Raw genomic sequence first — 19,504 nt, 5'->3', positions numbered from 1 at the left:
TGAGCTCAACAGGCTCCCATGAAGTCTGGGGAGAGGGACTGAGGAGGTGGAGAGGGAGAGATGAAGACGCGGGGGGCATCGTGTTGGGCGTCCCTGTGAATGGTGGGAGGAGAGAGAGGTGATGGGATGTGCCCCTTTCAGGCTGGACTCACCCAGCCCCTCTGAGCTTCAGAATCCTCCAAACAGAGAATCAGAAAACACCCCAGATGTGAGATTAGGGTTTTCCAAAGTGTGGTGCAGCTACAAAGGCAGCCCAGTCTGAGTTTCCAGGGATGGGACCGCTTGCTATGCTGCCCAGGCAATTCTGACCCACAGCAAAATTAGATAACCACATCACCACAGCGCTCTCCAGCCTTGAAGGCTTCTCCTTCCCAGTGAGCTGAACTCTCTTCCCTACAGATGTCTCAATAGGCTTGGGGGAGGGGCTGCTGTTCCCAGCCCTTCTCTCTCTCCAGAGAAACTGGAAGCCACTTAAACCTGGTCCCATAGCTGCCAAGAGTGGGGCCAGGACAGAGTCCAGATGGGTGGCCTGCCCCCTCTGCACAGCCACCTCCTTCTCCTCTTGCCCTCAGCAATGCCCCACTCAGCAACCTACTGCTTCCCTCTCAGGCATTTGCTTAAGTCTGTATCTCTTGCCTCCTATCCCAGTATTTCCAACCCACCTGTGTAATGCATTCCTCACCTGACAGCACACTGAACTTTCCCATCAGATCCCTGATTGCCTCTGCCTCTGCCTCCATACACACATTTTCTTTGGTTCCCAGCTACTACAGAGAAAAGCCCCCACTCGTTGCTTCTGAAGAAACTTGGCGATTTGTCAGCGGCTCATTTGCCACTACTCCGCTCCGCATTTCCCAAGCTGCAGCCATGGTGGCCACCCTGTTTTCCTCATTTCCAGCTTCCTCAGTTTGCTTATACTTGGAAACTCATCTTTCTAGAGCTCCTTAGCCCTCTGTTTCTCCCTGCCAAAATCTTTCCCATCCTTGTAGGCCCTGCATAAATACTCTTTTTCTCTAGTGACTTCTGTGAAGTAACCACTCCCTCCTTGGACTGCCTGTGACATTACAAATGTCACTGTGTAGCTGGAAAGCTCTTTGCATCATTCAGAAGTGGGGTCTTATTCATCTTGAAATGCCCAGAGCCTAGCCCAGTGCCGGGCACTTTGCAGATGTGCAACACTTATTGACTGGCTGAGAGAGTGAATGAATTATTGAATGAATGACTGTGTACACATGGCCCACCCTAACCATTTGAGCTCCATGATCTCCAGGAGTTTAGGATCTTCTACTGATTGGTGAAGGCAATTAAGCAGAATTTTTGTGTCTTTAACCCAAAAGGTATAAACAAATAGTTTGCCCTCTGTTTATCTTTCCCTGAATAGATAGATGGTAGCAGACACGTGACATCATAAAGGGTAACCACAAAGATACACCAGAGAAAAACTGATTCTGATGGTCAAACAACTAAAATTGTCTGTGTCTTAGAATTTGTGAATATTATTTACTGGGTTTATTCAAAGATAATGGAAACTGTTTGTGCTCTTATACTATGAACTGTAATTCTAAAACCATTTTCAAAGTCAAGTCAAGTAGTTTAGATTTTGGTTGACTGACCTTATTAAAAGAGTATGAAAATAAATCTTTTGAGATTCACTAGGATAGACGTCAGAGAGACCTGAGATGCGTTAGTCTCTAGGGAGTGTGGGCAACAAATTAGATAAAGTAGGTTCTCTTATTTCATCTTGGAGTCTAGCCAGTCTCCCGAAATAAGATCGTCCCCACCTTCCACTTAAGTAACTAAACACATGCTCCAGCCATGGAATTACCCAGATCACTGATGCGGTGATGTTTTCTTGGCTCCAGCCTTTTAGATCAGTTGCCCACTCTGCCCGCGTTCCCCAGGTAATTTGCAAACACTGTTCCACTTTGCTTCCTGTAACTATAGCCAGAGACATGTGGAACAGTCAAGAGAGTCATTATTTCCATCACTGTTCATGAGCAATTTTCTTACTTAAACCACATCGCTCCAACCCTCCCCTCAGAAAACAACCCAAACTGAGAATATGTTTTCTTAAGAAACCTCAGTCAAATATCTCGGCTGGTTTTCCATTTTCTTTTAGCAGATTCCAGGAAACGGGGGTGTAGGGGTGCCTTAGGAAGCCCCAACTTCTGAGATTCCAGACAGGACCCTCCCATCCCCATCCCGAGAAAGGTTAGCTAGGGGTCAGGTGTGTGTGTTTTGTTGTGTTTTCTCTTTCTCCTAGTACATGCAAAAGGATGAGTTCAGGTTTTTCCGCTTTATTCTCTCAAGAAATGGTTGCTTAAAAAAAAAACTGGTCACATGTGAGGTTTTCCTTTCTCTTAGGTACAGATGGTGACAATTACTTGGACACTTAGCTACTTGTTTCTATGCAGTGCTGAAACCTCAGAGAATCTTAGCAAAGACCCTGCACTCTTTCCTGTGAGCAGCTGCTGCCAGGGACTAGAGAGAAATGAGGCGAGACCTGTCTGTTTCAAAGAGTCTCCATTCCCCATGAAATCCTTCCCCAAATCACTCATGATTGTGCTCCCCAAGGCTTCATAAATAAAGACATTTTCCCTACCAAGACCTGCAGTATCTAGGAATCCCTCTTTCCTTCAAACCGTCAGACCTCTCCCACCCTCTCCCACCCTCAAGGTGAGAAGTCTCCAGTGTCCTGGGAAGCAACAAAATGTGTGACTCCGTTGCCTGCCTTGTAACCATCCCGTGAGGGGCCACAGCCCATGGGACCTGCACCTTCTGAGGCAGGTTGACTTTCTGGAGGCCTCAGCAAAGAAAACGAAATGGAGGCAAGCCACAACTGCCACCTCTTTTGCCAGAGGAGACTCCAAGAATCACAGTAGGCCAGGTGATAGCCTTTCCCCCTTGGAACAAGCTTTAAGGAAAGATAAGAGCTTATTGCAAAAGGAGTCGCTTCATCCATCATCTGTGTAAAACAATTACCTTTCACTTTCTGAGACTCTCTTCAAATAAACTTCTTTCCTCGTCCTCTAAACTGCTGCTCTCACTAAGCAAATGCCATAGATGGGCCTTCCTTTACAAGCAAGGGAGCAAATGACAACCATTCTTGTGGCTGAACAGTGGCAAAACATCTTCCAGTTCATGAGCTGAGCCATCCTGTCTAGGAAGATGTGTAGAAACTGCCCTCATGGCTCATGACCGCTGTTCTGGCAAGATAGGCCCCCGGCATCTGAAAAGCAAGAACAGGAGGTAACTGGAAGGGATTCCTCCAGTTCCAGAGACTCGAGCTGTGAAACAAACAACAATCCAAAAGTGTTCATGCACTGGGATTTCCACTAGGGATAATAACTGCTACCATCGCTTGGCTACTGCCTGCCAGGCTCTGGGCTTTCTCTTAGGTATATCATCTCATTGCAGCCTCTCAAGAACCATATTTTACAGATAGAAAAACTGAGGTTTAGACAGATTAATAAATTGGGCAAAGACATAATCTCACAACTCATAAATGGTAGGGCTTGGAGTTGGGCTCAGAAATCTCTGCTCTTAACCAGCCCTCATGCTCAACTGTCCTCTCCTTGCATAGCAGGGACTGTCCTGCTTCCCATGATGATTTCGCATGATGATGTGCTGGGCTGAGGAGGGGTGAGGACGCTCTTGCTTCTGGAAGGGGACTTTAAGGGAGACAGTGGCTCCTTTCCCTGTGTGCACAGGAGCCAGATTATATTAAACAGGTGACTATTCCAGATGGATCGTAGTCAAACAGAAAGAGCCAGAATCTTGTAGGATGATAAAACCAGGTCTCCTTAAAAGAATACAATACTACGAAATATATCATTAGGACATCTCAAATCTCTGCAGGTCCCAGTGGACTCATGCTGTCCCCGACCTCCTGCCCGTCCTGATACTGCAACCCTGGTTTTCTTCTGGACCCCTATATCTCAGTGTCTCTCACTGCCACCCCATCACTCTCCCAGAAACCATCTCCCCACATCCCTGTGGCCAAAGTGTAACTGAATTCTGTCTTTTCTTTTGATCTCCTACACGCTTGAAAATCCATCCACTTCTTTCCAATTTCACTGCTGTCACTCAAATTTGGATTACTAAAATAGCTGTCCATCTGGTCTACCCACCATGTAGTATTGTGTAGTTATGTGTGTGGCTTTGCAGCCAGACAGCTTGGTTGGCATCGTGTTTGTTTGTTCTCTGTGTATTTTCATGTCTTCATCTTTAAAATGGGGATCATAATAGTACCTTTTTTTTTTGAGACGGACTCCCGCTCTGTCACCCAGGTTGGAGTGCAATGGCACTATCTCGACTCACTGCAACCTCTGCCTCCCAGGTTCAAGTGATTCTCTTTCCTACGCCTCCTGAGTAGCTGGGATTACAGGCACCCGCCACCATGCCTGGTTAATTTTTGTATTTTAGTAGAGACAGGGTTTCACCATATTGGCCAGGCTGGTCTTGAACTCCTGACCTCAGGCGATCCACCCACCTCGGCCTCCCAAAGTGCTGGGATTACAAGCGTGAGCCACTGCACCCGGCCAATAGTACCTATTTTATTGGGTGCCTGTGCTTCATTTAAACACTTAGAACTGTGCCAAGCACGTAGTAAATCAACCAATGCTCATGGTCGTTAATGCTACCCACTCTGACCTCCCTGCCACCTATCCTTCCCTCTGCAGCTGGTATAACCATCTGCCTGCTGCTTAAGGCCCTTCAACAACTCCCCATTGTATTCAGGATAAAGCTAATAGTCTTCGACCTGCCAGGACTTGCTCAACTTGGCCCTCATCCTCTCCCCAGCCCGTTTTCAACTCTTGCCTCCCAACTTCTCCCAGGTTTACCCTCGTGTTCCAGGCCTTCTGCTCTCTGCTCCCCTGACCACGAGGACTTCTTGGGACTCATATTCATCTCAGATTGCAATCACCTTCCTTCCCTTCCTTGTCAACATACCTCCTTCTCGTCATTCAGTTCTCAGTTCAAGTGTGACTTCCTCAGGGAGGCCTTCTGTAACTCCTGTTACTTGGCTTATTCCCTGTGGGAAGTTTTTATTTGTTTGCAGGATTTAGTTAATTTCCTTCTCCCTTTGTGTGCGGACTGGCCTGGAGTTTAACACATGGGTATCAGGTGTTCGATATGATCTATGGCATGAGAGTTTAATGAGATAGTACCCTCCCCCTCCCATGACTTCTAGCAGCTAACTCCTCCCTGCAAGGACTTCCTCAGCCTGGGGATTGAAGGTCAGGGTGGAAATGGCTGCCTTTCTGGCTGCCATTTTCAAGGTCCTGCTGTCTTTCCAAGCTTTGGCTGGAAAAGAGGGAAATATCACTAGCAGGTGGGGTGTTACCATCTCCTGTGCACACTGGCATCCACGGTCATAAGAGATCCTCATGATGACTCAAATGTCAGGTAGGATCATTATTCTCCTTGTTTCTTAACTTGCAAAAAGAGGCCCTGAGACATTGACTTATCCATGACCACACAGCTCGTGAGTGACAAAACTAAGGTGAGAAAGAGTTCCCAGGAACCTAACACGTGTTTCTTTGTCACTGTGCTCCAGTGCCTTGCTGCAGCAGACACCCAGGCAAGGAACGGCAATGACAGCACAAAATAGATGAGTGTGTCCCCTGCCTTCTTCATTCTCCTCTTAGTCTTTGAGAATTTCCATTGGCTACATTTCCTAGTGGTCACAGTCGCATTCTCTGGAGGCAGATTCTGAGACGGATTTTAAGGGATAGGATGCTTGTTAAGGGGTGCCCTTGAGATCGACACCAGTGGAAGTGAGGACAAGAAAAGTTTGAGTGGGCAGAGGTGGGAGCTGAGCAGTGATGCAGAGGAGACAGCCTCAGCGGACGCCAGGGAAGCTCAGGAGCTAAAATGGCTTAGCAGCATTGTTCAGCATTGGGTTAAAATGACCCAGTGCTACCTTTATACACCTGCCTGGATCTGTCAGTTGTGGGATGCCCTAGTCAGGCATCTCTCTGCAACTGCAGCCACTTCTGAAGGGTATAACGGCCCTCCTGGCAGCTGCGGCCATCTGTCCTTCCTAGAGAGGGGATCTGGGCAGGTGCCATTGTACCTGCCATGCTAATTTTGGCTTCCTACATTCTCTTCTCATTTACTGCTTCTGCCCTTTCCCTTATTCCTTCTCCTACTTATTCAATCACCAATTAATCAGTCTGGAAAGAGTTTTTCTGAACGAGTCTCTAGTATTATGTGGCCTGGTGGTGCAGGGGTGGCGATGTGCCTAGGTATATAGGATTCTTGGCCTGGGATATCTGACACTGAGGGGATTATGTGGCTTAAGTAGTTAACAATAAAGAATGAAGATAAAAGGAATTTAGCCTATTCCATTGGAGTTTTTATTTTCCAACCCCTCCAGTTCCAATTCTTGCGAGCAAAGTTCCTACCAAACTGAGTGACTACGTAATATTTATCCTTGCAAAATGCCCAGCAGCAATAGCACCCATGTCCTGCAGACCTTGCTTTTGTTCAGCAATTTTTTCTTTGTCAAGGGCTTCAATGCATGCTTGATTTCTCCTATCAAGGGAGGCACAGTGGATAGCACCTCCCTCCTCAAACTGAGAGGACATGAAGAGGTTGGTCCCATGCCTGAGGCCACGGTGCCCACTCGCGGTAGAGCAGGAGGAAATGGGGGTTGTTCAACACTCAAGTCTGTTCACTCTCCAGGCTTTTAGGAAGAAGGAGGCCAGGCAGGGGGATAATACCCTTCTGTGTGACGGTTTAGTTTTTGTGCAAGTATCTGGAGTCCTCTTAGTATCCAATTAGATTATTCATGCTGTAAAACTTGAGATAATTGGCTATACTTTTGGAGTCAGAAGGGTTTCCTTTTAGAGTCAGAAGGTTTGTTGGAACCTCCAGGGAGGCAGAAAGTGCAGGCACCAGCAGAAGAAGTCAGCAAAAAGCTCCAAGGAGGTTTATTTAATGTATCATCATCATCATCATCACGATTATTATTATTCATTTTTTGCCTCTCTGGAAAGACGGGGCTACAGTTTCCATTGAGTGAAGCTTTAAGCTGGCTCATATCTTAACCCACTTACTCTCTGCTCTCCTGCACTCTAATCTGCTGAGACGTCTGTAAATCCGTGCCACCAACTATGGTGTTCAGACAATCTGAAGATTATTTCAACCGGACCAGAGATTGATTTTAGTTTTCCGCAAGTAGAAACAAGCTCAAGTCATCTCAGCAACTTACTTGATTTGGAGACACTTTTTTTTGTTTCTTCCTCTTCTTTCCCATTGCAAACTCCTAATCTCTCTTGGCATCAGGACTTGGTCTCTTGCTGTAGGACCCGCACCAATGGATACCACTCAACCAAAGTGACCCTGGGACAGAGCCAATATAAACACAGTCCCTTGTGAGTCAAGAGTCTGGGATAAGTGAACAAACACTGGGCTGAAAACCTGGGACTGGGTGGTTGTTTAAGAGCTATCACCTGCTCCTTGGTTCTCACTGTAGCCCAGGGCTGGCTGGGTCAGGGGGTACATGTCTCGTCCAGAACCACACAGACGCCAACATTTTATCAACGCTCACCAACCAAGTAAACATTTGACCAGCTTACTTTTTCCTGGCTTTGCTCAACTTGATAACAGAGAAAGTGTTCTAGAGAGAGAAGGGATGGCAGTGTTAGCAGAAATAACTGCTCTAATCTCAGCAGTGGGAGGATTCGCTGTTTGGCCTTCCTCATGGGTGGGAAAGAACATTTCTCACCCATATCAAGAGTGGTCTTTTTCACCCAGTGAAGCTGCTGTATTTGACTTTGTTGAGGATGTGGGAGGAACTATTTAATTACTATAATGTGGGAAAGACTGAGCAAAAAGATTGTTTAACAGCCCAAACGATTGAGGTGGTCCAATTAAAGAGCTGACTCTTCAGTCTTCTCGTGATTCCTGCCATTCCTAGAAGATCTACTTTCCTTGCTTGCAGGATATTTGTGAGGCCAGCACCTCCTGAGGAAATACAGGAGTTTAGCTTATAACTAAACTCCTTAGTTAGAATTAGGATTATAAATATATTTGTAACAAGGGATCCAGAGAGTATTATAGTAGACAGACTGGGTGCTCAATACAAAATTGTGCTTCTGTTTCATGAGAGTCTTTAGGAAGTGGGAATGTTGAGATGGGAGAGATACAAAAAAATTAGAGAAGATGTTTGTGGAGGAGATTTTCCCTCCCAGCCAGGTCATAAACTCCTGGGTTGAATCTCTCCATACATTCCTATTTGCGTTAGGAGATCAACTGGGGATGTAACATGTCAGAAGGAATCCAACCCATGTTTCACAAGCAGGTGAGAGAGAGTGAAGTGGCTAATGACCAACATCTTTAGAGACAACTTGAGTAATAGAGAGCTGACATTTTTTTCCTGGGGCGAAAGACCTGCCAACAGCTGCTCTTGGAGATATTCCAAGGCTGGCCCATCAGAGTGCAAAGAGCAAGTCAGGGAAAGAAACTGAGGGTAATAAATATACCTTGGTCTTTTCAGGATCCTTATAGAAACAGGTTCAACTGCCAAAACATGACACTTTCCAATCTTATTGTACTTGTCTGTGATTAGAAGAAGGTCACTAATTTGATGCATTGGAGAACATGAGAGTATATGATCAAAAGGAGAACAAGTGAGTGGGATGAGGGCAGCCTTCCTGTCTTGCCCAGGTGGCAACGATGACCTGCAAGGAAATATTTGCAAGCTCTGAGAAATTAGAGCAGAAGAAATAAGAATCAAGGGCTTATGGTGTTTGATGGAGTAAAAAGTTCAATAAATGCCCTTTCAAGTCAGAATGATCATTCATGCCATCAATATTTATTTAATACTTCTTAGGTGCCAGCAGCAACCTAAGCATTAGGGATAAAATAAGAAGAGAGGGTGTCTTTGCAGTCACTGAACTAAAATGTTGCTCTATGGATAGGGGCTAATTGAAGACATGGCTACCACAATGGTGTGCATTTTTTCAAGAGTTTTACCAGGCTTCAAACCTTTTGGTGGAGAGCATACAAGGTTTAAGAGTAAGACGTCTAATGCTCAACTACTTGGATAACTTCAAGTGCAAAGACCCCAACTTCAGAAATGTCCGTTTAAGCCTCCTGACCTCTTCAAGGCTAAGGTTCTTAATTTTGCTATATTCAGAGGAATGGGACCACTTGGTCACTCATGGGGCAATGCAGGCTCTCCCAGGTGGGTGCCTGGAGCAGCAGTGACTATCTATTACTTCACATCTCTGCCCTCACTTGGGGCCTGTTGCCTTTGGCCCTTGGTCTAAGCCCTGCCCATATATGTCCTCTGGCTCGAGCTCTGATGATCACATGAGACGCTTTTCCTCAGACCCAAAAACAGGATTGTTGGTCAGCTAGCAGAGTGGGCTGGTGGTCCCCTGGCAAGGATGCCGGCTGTGACTCAAAGGCACCAGGATTGGGAAAGGGAAAACCCCTTTAGGGAAACCAATGAAGGTCCTTGGGGGAAAAGAACAGAGACTTGTGGTGGGGAATTGGTGACTCTGGACAAAAATAGACCTGGAAGAAAAGCAAAGGCGTCACTACCAGGAACCAGGTCTGCTGAGAAGTGCTGGGTGAAAGCCAAACAGGAGCACCTGGCAAGGAAGCCAAGGGCACCGCAGTCTCTGTGCTCTGAAGCCATCATAGGCTGGGTGAGAAGGTGTGTGGTTACTGGGACTCTGTGTTCCATACCCTTTCCCCAAAGAGAACAAGGTATCTGACAGTCCTACGTGATCTTCTGAGGATGGCAGATCAGATTATTGGAATTTGATCTACCCAGATATCTACCCAGATAATCTGGAAGGTGTGGGTATCCTGTTGGAGAGGAGGTGGTGTTTCTCCCCCACCCCATGTGAAGGGATGTCATTATATATTTTTGTTGTCTCTTTGCTTCCTCTTTTCTCTTATTTATTAATTGCTTGAAAACATGGGCAGGCAGGAGGGTATTCATTTTTCCATTGATCTTTGTACTTTATTTTCCACATATACCTTAAGAGAATAAGGAAAAATCTATCATCGCTGTGTATTTCTGTAAGCTAACATCTAAATGTTTTCATAAGTTTTAGAAAGTTCATTTCTTGGTAAAAAAAAAAAAAGACAAATATGCAATACTCTATAGGATGAAATAAAAGAATGATTGGTAACAAAGAAATGTTGTGTGATTTGATAAAACAGGTTTATTGAATGAAACACACCAACTCTAAAAGGAATCTTTTAAGATTATCTGCACATTTTGTGTAACGTGTCTTAAAGAATTTGGTGGTCCCACAAAGCATTCTATTCACATTTATGAGAACAAATGATACTAATCTAAATGGTTTTGGCTGTTCTACATTCAGAATATCACAAAACAGGTCTAAACATTATTTTTAACACCAAGCTTCACCATTAGCAGAAGTATCCCTCAGTTAGGGAAAGGCTGGAGGCCCTATGGCTCAGTGGGCCTTGATTAGTCATGAAGATAGTCTTTTGAGACAATACTTCGATTCCTTTTGTAGAACGCCAGGTGTGTATTTCAGCTAGAGTAGTGAGCCACAGAAATATTTAAAGTAGATGAGGGGCATCAGTGTTCTACAGTGGGGAAAGGACTATTCTGAATGCAGGCTCACTCTCAGATCAGTTTTAGAAAGGTTACTGTCTTATCATAGGTCCTTTGAAAGCAGACTCTGAGAGCTGAGTGCCGAGGTTTACTGGGGAGTGTTCTTGGGAGATACACATGTAAGGAAGTGAGGATGGCAGAACTGGGCGGAGAGAGAAGCTGACCTGTGATGGTGCTATGACTGAGACCTCAGTTGCTTCCACAAGAGCTCCATAACCGGAATGATCCATCAGAGTTTTCCCAAATTGAAGAAAAGGGGCTGGACCTACATACCCATGCAGAAGCCAGTCATTGGTGACACTCGTCCCCTGGGAGGGGGCACACACTTGGGCTAGGCAGGTCTCTGTGTCATTGTTGGCCTCTGCTGCTGATGGGTTGGACATGCAGCAGCAGCCAAAGCTAGATCAGCCTTGATGAGAGGGAACCCTTGCTGTTGGGTCCAGGCACAACCTCAATCTCCTTGTCTGTCACCTTAGCTACTCTGTGAGCTCCTTGTGCCAGAATTGAGGTGGCTGATCATAGCTGGCTGAGTCATTCTGTCTATCTGTGCCATGGTGCCTCTTACAGACTAAATTTTGTCCCTCCGCTTTCAAATGCATGGGTTGAAGCCTTAACCTCCAATATGACCATATTTGAAGATAGGGCCTTTAAAGAGGTAATTAAGATTAAATGAGGTTATAAGAGTAGCACACTAATCCAGTATGACTGATGTCCTTATAAGAAGAGGGAGATGCACCAGGGATGTGTGCACATGAAGGAAAGACCAGGTAAGGAAACAGTGAAAAGGTGGCTGTCTGCAAGCCAAGGAAAGAGGCCTCAGGAGAAATCTATATCAGTCCTACATGAAGGGGAACTACTTCTGGTCTTTTTTGCTGATACATAGGGCAAAGTACAGGTCAAGGGCAGCACCCCTATGCACACCATGTTCTAAAGGCTGTGTTAATCTCTCTTTGCCACGCACGGCACAGTTGCTACAATGGAGGCTACTAATTGCTTGAGTTTGTGATAGCCCATTGTCATCTCCATGACCCTCTGATTTCTGTAGTGGCCAGACTGATGGATTTGTTGCTGGAAAATAGGGTCCCAATCCAGATCTCAAAAGAAGGTTCTTGTATTTCATGCAGGAAAGAATTCAAGGCAAGTCACAGAGCACAGTGAAAGAAGTGAGTTTATTAGAAACTACTCCATTACAGAGTAGGATATTCTCAGGAAGCAAGCAGAGGAATGTATCATCTTTATTCTGTTTAATTTTTTATATAGGGGTCTTGTCTATGGAGAGACTAAACTAAGTTGTGCCCACATACAGGTGGGCTGACAGCATGACAAAATTATTCTATTGATTTAAATAAAACTATTCTTGACATTTTAGTGTGTAAGTACATCAAAGCGTAACTATAATTATCTTGGAAACATATATGAGTATTGGGACATCTGGACTTTTTGTTGTTGTAGGAGTGTGTCCTTGTAGCATCACTAAGCTGCTTCCTTAGCTGTAAACATCTCAGGACCATGGGTCGTGACTGGCAAGGAATGTGCCTTGCCAGTTTTAAGATGGAATTGATTTAAAAATGGTGTCACTTTGGCTTGCCTGGCCTCCTGCTTCCCTAACAGATTAAATTGGGATATGGCAATGACACCACCCCTGCCTTCTTCAAATTTTTGCTGGCACCACTAAGCTCCATTGTTCTCCTGGGGATGCATTTTGTTTTTTTAAAAACTATTTTGGCCGAAGACAGGGGTTGGGTTTCTATTTGGCTTTCCCCAGTATTAAAACTCTTATGCTACAGGTCAAGGTTCCAATGTGAGACTTCTGACAACCATCAAGCATTTTCATTCCAACTCTCTACTGAGTGATTAGGAAAACAACCACTCAGTGGTCTACGAGTCAAACAAATCCACTGTAAGCTAGACCTGGGCCAGGACTCCATGTATTACCTGGCTCCCGTATGTCCCCAGCTATCAATGTCAATTCAGACTCTATGACCAACAGTCCTACAAGGTCTGGGCATTCTCCTTATTCCAATGCATGCTTACTTGAGCTCATGGTCCTAGGCTTCAGAGTCCCCACTGGGACTGAGCCCCATGCGCCTGCAGCAGTAGCCCACTCACTAGCGTGTCCTCTACTGATCCCCTCCCCTTCCCAGCACTTGTTCCCCTCTCCCTCACCGTGCTTCCTGGATCCCTGCCCAAGAAACTGCTTGCATAGAAAATCTTTGTCCAAAGGTCCACTTTCAGGGGATCCCAAACTAAGATATGCAGAGTCTTCTGCAAAGTTGGGACAATAGTATCCATTCAATTGCAGCAATGCCAGACTTAGCTCTTAACGTCCGAGTTAAAGCATTTGCCACAAAGTCATATTCCTCACTCTCCTTATTCCTTGCCACCACAGGACACTTGTTTCCTTTGAGGGGAGGAAGTTTCCACCCTTCTTTGGAAAAGGTGACCCAACCATACTACACTTCTTAGCAGATCTAGGGAGGGAGAAAGAACCTGGATGAGAGTAAAGAGCACAGGCATGTGAGTGCACAGGGAGGTCTGGAGCACCAAGCTTGGGAATGCCTTTGGGCTCTCTTTGCTTTGACCAAGTGCCTTGCTGTATATAACAGGTAAGGGCAGGCCACATACTTTAGTTTTCCTCCAGGTGCCTTGCACAACGCTTCGCCTATAGAAGGCACCTACTGACTATTTGTCTTATAACTGAGCAAGAGCTTTGGGATTTGCCCTGTGCCCACTTGGCACAGCAGTGGGCCTCTGTGGGAGGGACTGAAAATCACCTGGAGATTTCCTTTAAAAAAAAAAATACACACACACACAATCATGCCCCTCCCAGGATCTGTACCTTCCTGCCTGGGGAAAAGGCACCTGTGGGGGCCAGTAGGCATGAATCAGTCCACATCCCGAGGTGTGTGCAAAAGACAAATTGGTGTTTTTTATTTACTTAAATTTTATTTCAAGAGAACCATTTCTTCACCAAGCTGGATCATTTCCTGAAAGTTCCTCTTTGTAAAGGGCTGAATTCTGACCTCCTAAAATTCTTCTGTTGAAGTTCTAACTTCCAATACCTCAGAATGTGACGGTATCTGGAGACAGAACCACTGAAGAGGCAATTAAATTACCATGAGATCATTAGAGTGGGCCCTAAATCCATATGATCAGTGTTGTAATGAGAATATTAGGACACAGATAGGCACAGAGGGAAGCCCATGTGAAGACACAGGCAGAAGATAGCCATCCACAAGCCAAGGAGAGAGGCCTCAGAAATAGCCAAGTGACACCTTGATCTTGGACTTCTGACCTCTAGAACTGCTACAAAAAAAAAAAAGTCTATTGTTGAAGCCACCCAGTCTGTGGTATTGTTGGGGCAGCCCTAGCAAACCAAGGCACTTTCCTTACTCTGTGACCAGATCATGGTCTCAGGGACATATGTAGGTTGTGGAACTGCTGAGTGGGGTGGGGGCAGGAGTGGATACTCTGGTCCTCATTGGGCTTCATCATCAGTCTATATACATTACAGTCCATTGGCTGGCCCTCGGGGCAATCAGGCCTGAGGTTCAAAGCCCCATTTGGGGTGAAGATACCTTTCTCAAGTACCTAAGAGGACCAGGCAGCTGCAGCCTTCCTGGGACCTTGCTGACCTATCCCGGTCTCCTCCCCACACCCCAAGAGAATATCTCCCTAACCTGGGGAAAATTGCCTGATCTGGGGAAATGTTCCTTCTGTTTATTGGTCCAGTATTTTTTGTTTCTACTCTGATCTGGTTTGGCTCTATGTCCCCATCCAAATCTCATGTTGAATTGTAATCCCCAGTGTTGAGCGAGGGACCTGGTGGGAGGTGATTGGCTCATGGGGGGTGGACTTCCCCTTTTGTTGCTCTCGTGATAGTAAGTTCTCATGAGATCTGATCATTTAAAAGTGGGTGGCACTTTCCACTTGTCTCTCTCTCTCTCCTGCTCCACAGTGGTAAAACGTGCTTCCCCTTCACCTTCTGCCATGATTGTAAGTTTCTTGAGGCCTCCCAGTCACGCTTCCTGTTAAGCCTGCAGAACTGAGTCAATTAAACCTCTTTTCTTCATCAATTACCCAGTTTCAGGTAGTTCTTTATAGCAATAATGGGCTAATACATACCCCTAAGCCCTTTTATTTTGCCAGCTCAGTAGATTCTCTGAAATCCCCCAGGGACTTAGACTTCCAGAAGACCAAAGCTAGGCAATTTTTGCCTTTATTTCTACTGCATCCCACCAGGGGACAGTGAACACGGAGCCCACTCACTTTTTAAATAAGGGACAGGAATAGGACGATGAAAACCTCTGGCATCCACACCTAACTGACTTTTCCCAGGTGATTGGAGAATGCCTCTCTGTCTCTTCATCTAGAGCTCTAGGGAGAGGGGTACCCCAGCATGGGAACTTCACATGGGAAGTGCTCAGTGGGTGTTGGATGGCTCACCCCATACTGGTTGGCAGAGCATGAGAGGGTTTGGATTTGGGGCATGGGCAGGTGGACTCAGATGAGACCAGGGCTCTCATGAGGGTGCAGCTGTGCAAATTAAGCACTTCCCCAGGCCTCAGCAGCCTTGGGGTGCAAATAGGTCACAGCATGTTAAAAAAAAATCAGGCTCAGCCCCTACTCACTCTTCCAGGACCTCTTTCATGTGCCTCCATCCCTCCCAGAGATCTCTTGGTGTCCTCCGGTTGGGCTCTTGTGCTCATCACCAACGGCATCCAAGTCAAGTTGCAATGTGGTTCTGTATTCTCCTCCGCAGTCAGGTCTGGCTCATGGAGGGCACTTTTTACCATGAACACTGGCAAAGCCACCACCATGACTGACACTTGTTATTAGGGGCTGCTGTTGCCTATGACGTATGCCAATGGCTGAGAAGAAGCTGGGTAGTGGGTTGAATGGTGACCCCCAAGAGATACATCCGAGTCCTAATCCCAAGTACCAGTGAATGTGACTTCATTTGGAAAAAAACATCTTTTCAGTTATAATTAAGGGAAGGATCTCCAGATGAGAACATCCTGGATTGATTAGGTGGGCCCCAAATCCAATGACAGGAGTCTTCAGAAGAGACAGGAGAGAAAACACAGACAGAAAGAAGAGATTGGAGCGACACAGCCACAAGCCAGTGGATGCCCGGAGAGACCAGAAGCTGGAGGAGGCAAATGGCAGATTCTCCTCTTGAGTCTCCAGAGGGTGCCATGGCCCTATGGACCCTTTGACTTCAGATTGCTGGCCTCTAGAACTGTGAGAGAATACATTTCTGTGTTTTAAGTCACCCTGTTTGTGTTAATCTGTTGCTGCAGCCACCACCATCCCAAGGGAAGGTGCCGATGTGTGGGAAGCTGTTTCTGCCCCATGGCTGCGGCAGGCTCTGACTCTCCACTCACCCTCATGGCTCCATTCCAGGTGGAGTGGGGAGAATACTCCCTGTATGGGGAATTGAACTCCTCCACTGCAACCAATGCTCCTAGTACTGGGTGTATCTGTAGATTCTTCCGCTTCTTTGACCCAGCTTTTCTCCAGACACAGCCCTGCAGCAAGTCTGGGTGGAAGGTCAGCTGGGACAGGTGATGACTAGCATGTATTCCAGATGGCTGTTGGCCACTGTCAGGGCCTGATGTCCCCGACGATGACCTAATGGCGTGACAAGTCACCAGTTCAGATGCCACAGGGGCCAGCGGGTTCTGTGAAGGAGGAATGGGGGTGGTGTGGCAGAGGGGACAGAGAATCCCAGCTGCAGGGGCAGCAGCAGCTCCTCCCCTCCATGGAGCCATGAGATCATGTAGGCCCAAAGCTGTCAAGTCTCCAGGATCCAGACATCAGTGTGAATTTTCTCAATGTTTAGACGTTGGCGCAAAACATTTAAAGAAAACATACGCCCTCTACAAGGGACCTTTGCACAAAGGATCTCAGTGGGAATCTTTATATTCTTAGGGACCCACGGATGGCCCCAGGTCGCTAGAAATCTCTAAAGAACACACAGACCTAAGAAATGTTTTGTATTTTTTTTTTTTTTCTGGGGAGGATCTCTGTAGACTACATCAGTGTTCAGAGAATCCAAAATATTAGGAGTCCCTGCCTTATGATGAGGTATTTTGTTTGTTCATTTTCTAAAAGGCTTCTTGAGCCTATGCACAAATATCTCCTGGAAATTCTTCCCTTTGTTGGGTCTGAACTTGTGTGCATGTTGCTTAGGTTCAAGCCCCTGGCTGCCTGTGGTTTTTCTAAGTGTGGGCCAGAGAAGGTTCTAGAATAATCAGTGAGCGTAATGCCCTACATCGGTGCTTTTGAACTGGGGCATATGTCCCCCCAGGGTGGCTACAGGAGAACTGTGGGTACACCTTTCTGGGGCACCATTTTTTTCAGGTTTCGGGCAATTATTAATGCTACATTTAATATAAAATAGGCATGGGTATAGCATGGAAAGAAATGTAAAATTCTCATGAATTATTAAGATAAATACAAGACTTCAAAAACATTCCACGCAAGTTGTGGGGCTGCTTTGGGCTATCCCTCCAGACCCCCGGTGCTCATTTTCCCTCCTCCGCAGCTAGAGGGACCCAGTAGAACATTCTGAGAAGCTCTTCCCTACATAGCACCAAAGACTTGGCAAAACTTTGTCTACTCTTAATGGTCCACGGTTTACCCATGTTCCTTTACAAAAGGAGCTGAGGAGGCGACAGGCATTTGGGGCTCTGTAGAAATTTAGTTTAAAGTATGGTGCAAAGATTCACAGCCTCAAGGACTCCTGGAGTCATCTGGAGATCTCTCGGCAGGACCTTCGTCTCTAGGATCATTTATGTTATGTGGGAGACCAGATCAAGTACACCCTGGCATGGACTTCCCCTGACACTGTGCTGGAGCCTGGCCTCTGTGTCTGTCCTGGCATCTGCCCAGCAGCCTTCAACACAGTAAGGGCCTAAATTGGGCCTTCACACTTGACACTAGCCAATGTGCCTGCCTTGTTGTTATCCTAACTGAGTCCTGAGAAGAAGCATGTTCTATGCTAAGCACATCATCTAAAATACATTCTCAGTTTCAGACAGAAAATGCAGCCCCAGAAGAATATACCGCATTAAGATCTGCATTCACAGATACCTCTAAGTATTGGAAACTGTATAACTTGGTGTTGCTTGCCAAGTGTATTTAAGCTCCCAGGACTGTAGAAGATTGGCATTGACTCAGGGATCTTGCAATAACAACTCATAGTTTGGTGGGAGGAAGTAAAACTCAGTGATTTAACTAAACTACTCTCTTTTAAACAGGACCCTCCACTTTTCCACTAGTTTGTCCACCGGTGAAAAGGAGAAGCCAGCCAAGAACCAGGTTTGTGCTGATATTTCCTTGAGCCGTTTTGCTAGAAGTTAACAGAGGCTGGGCTCCTGGCTCCACTGCTTCTCTTCCTGGCTGTGCAACCTCAGGCAGTATTCCTATTACCTGCCCTCAGCTTCCATTTCCGCATCTGTAAAGTGGAGATGATAGAAATCCAATAGCGATAATAGTTGCAAGAATTAATTAAACTGGCATACATAAATTTCTTATCAGGGTGTGCAGCACATTAGAAGTGATTAATAATTCAGAGATTTTATTTTTTCACTTGATCATACAGCAGCTTCTGGCTACCTTGATCAGAAGGTTGATGAAGGCAATGAAACAGAGATGGAAAAACACATCACACAGGTAAGTGCCTGTGCTCTTCGGCCTCCAGAGTGACACAGGTGCCTGGAAGGCATGTTAGGTTGGGGTGGAGCCAGGGGAGGGGTCCAGCCAGAAAGAGGATCTGGGATGAAAGGCTGTTGCTGCCTTCAGAAAGCTCAGTGACTGGAGAGACAAACATGTTTCAAACAAGGGGCCTTCGTAGCATTTGGCATATTGTAACCTAGAGGATTATAGAAGATGCTAAGAGAGGTTTGGAGAGTGCTGTGGTTTGAATGTCCCCTCCAAAATTCATGTTAAAATTTAATTGCCAGTGTGACAGTATTTAGAGGTGATGAGGCCACGAGGGCTCCACCCTCAAGAATTGAATAATGTTGTTACTGCAGGAGTGGGTTAGTTATCATGAGAGTAGGCTGCTTATACTAGTGAATTTGGCCCCCTCTTGCTCTCTTGCTCTCTCGTGCTGTCTTGCCTTCCACCTTCCGCCATGGGGGTGACACAACACAAAGGCCCTTACCAGATGCCAGCATCTTGATATTGGACTTCCTAGCCTTCAGAACTGTGAGCATACATTTCTTTTCTTTATAAATTACCCAACCTGTGTTTATAGAAACACAAAATGGATAGAAAGTTGGTACTGAAAATTGAGGCTGTTACTATAACAAATACCTGAAAATGTGAAAGTAGCTTTGGAACTGGGCAATCGATAGAGGTTGAAAAAATTTGGAAGAGTAGGTTAGAAAAAGCCTAGATTTCCATAAACAGAGTAGTAAGGACAATTTTGGAGAGGGCTCAGAGGAAGAGGAGAGCTATAGAGAGAGTATGAAGCTTCTTACAGATTACTTGAGTGGCCATGATCAGAATGTTGATAGAAATGCTGAGAGTAAAGGCCATTCTGATGAGGTGTCAGGTGGAAAAAGAGGGTATCTTTTTGGACACTGGAGTAAAGAGCATCCTTGTTATGAAATGGCAAAGAGCTTGGTCAAATTGTGTCCACGCCCAAGGGATTTATAGAAGGTGGAATTTAAGAGTGTCCGACTGGAATATCTAGTAGAAGAAACTTCTAAGCAAAATATTGGAGGAGTTGTGCAGCTACTTTTAACTGCATATAGTAATATCCAAGAGAGAAAAAGTGACTTAAAGATGGAATTTATAATTTAAGACAAAAGCAGAACAGAAAAATTTTTGAAATTTTCAGCCTGACCATTTAAAGAATGAAAATGTGTTCACATGAGG

General features: G+C 45.7%; 1 long non-coding RNA gene across 1 annotated transcript; it reads left to right on the top strand.

Annotated features, from left to right (window-relative positions):
* The first annotated feature begins 17,830 nt into the window (after positions 1-17,830).
* On the top strand, positions 17,831-18,829 carry LOC103888895 (uncharacterized). Its single transcript, XR_010138823.1, has 3 exons — positions 17,831-17,938; positions 18,222-18,292; positions 18,778-18,829. It is a non-coding gene; the product is annotated as an uncharacterized LOC103888895 (long non-coding RNA).
* The last annotated feature ends 675 nt before the right edge of the window (positions 18,830-19,504 follow it).

This window comes from Pongo abelii, chromosome 22 (assembly GCF_028885655.2).
Source record: "Pongo abelii isolate AG06213 chromosome 22, NHGRI_mPonAbe1-v2.0_pri, whole genome shotgun sequence".
In the NCBI taxonomy this organism is placed as follows: Eukaryota; Metazoa; Chordata; class Mammalia; order Primates; family Hominidae; genus Pongo; species Pongo abelii.
This window is presented reverse-complemented; position numbering and strand designations above follow the sequence as displayed.